The sequence below is a fragment of the Drosophila simulans genome, chromosome 3R, assembly GCF_016746395.2.
Source record: "Drosophila simulans strain w501 chromosome 3R, Prin_Dsim_3.1, whole genome shotgun sequence".
Lineage (NCBI taxonomy): Eukaryota > Metazoa > Arthropoda > Insecta > Diptera > Drosophilidae > Drosophila > Drosophila simulans.
In genome coordinates, this window is record NC_052523.2 from 25109274 (window position 1) to 25110772 (window position 1499).

The window sequence follows — 1499 nt, forward strand, 5'->3', positions numbered from 1 at the left end:
AGCAGCAGCAGCAACAGCAACAGCAGCAGCAACATCTGCAACAGCAGCAGCAGCTATATCTGCAACAGCAGCAGTGGAATCCGCATGGCAGCGACTTCAATCATTGCGCGCCACGCTCGCTGCGGTTTGACAAACATTTTTCACAGAATGTGCGAAGGCAACCGCCAAGCGCCCTGGCGCCCAGCTCCTTGTTTAATGGCACACTGGCAGAAAAAGTGGGTTTTTGGGTTTCATGCTACAGCTTAATTCAATTTAAAAGTTCAGAAGTAGAATTTAGTATTCAACAAAACCTTAGATTATGTTTGATTGTATATTTTCAGGATGAAACACTTTTAAATCTAGAATACTTTTTACTCAAGTGCAGATACACATGAAGTTAGTTATGGATGCTCCTCTTGACATGGTGAAGGGATTTCTCTCAGTGCATGCCGCCAGGATACCCACCCCTTTGGCCCTAGCGCGTCCCTTACTTATTCGTGTATGTTTGATGAGTATGCGAGAGTTTTATGGCTGTATTGGGAATGAGCTGTGAGCAGCCGAAGGAGGGGGCAGGGAAATCAGTGATGTGGCATGGGGCACGGGAAGCAGGTCCTGAAATGAGGACCACGACGAGCTGGAGAGGCTGAAGGTCCTGGAGCGGGAGGCACAGGCGTCAGGCTCTGGCTTTGGCTTTGGCTTTGGCTTCACGGAAACTGTGGAGGCTGATTGGGTTATGCTGTGATTTTAATTTTGAAATCATACGAATGCGAGTGCTGCAACGCAAAGCGATACGATACATGTGCGGATTTATTTATGCACACACACCTACACACAGAGCCAAATAATAAAAAAAAAGGATGAGAGAATGAAAAAAAATGTGCTTGTGTGCGAGCGTAAAGCGATAAAGCGCCTTACAGGATTTTTGCATCGGACTGCTGGCTGTTCGCAATTTGATAAGCTACCTCTGGGCATTATTTTTACGACTCTTTTCCACTGCTCACACAAACACGCCTGCAAATATGCAATAAAATATTCCGATTTTAAGCTGGTGTGTAAATCAAACAAATCTTATTGTTTTCAATTTGTGCTCATTCCCGAACCTCCTTCGTCCTGCGCCTCTGCGCATTTTTTTAGTCAATTGGTAAACTCTCCGACACTTGATCCTGTAGAAGTCGCAGTGGCAGGAGTCATAGGTATGTATCAACCGGGCGGGCAACGAAGTTGAGTGAAAGTGTCCTGGCAACCGAAAAGTACGTGTATTTAAAAGACAGCCACATTTATTAAGCATACGCACTGGTGAGCAATTTAAGAAATCAATGCTCGCAGTAATGAAATGGAATTCAGCTTAAATTCAACAGTGTAGTTTAATTTAATATGGTTTTCTATGCTTGTTTGCTTTTCAGCTTGCTTCAAAACTTGACCTACTTTCGTAATGATAAGAACATCTTGAAAGCTCACTCTTAATTATCAAATACAGGTCAACTTCGCTGTCCCTGTTAGAACAATAAAAAGATTATGAA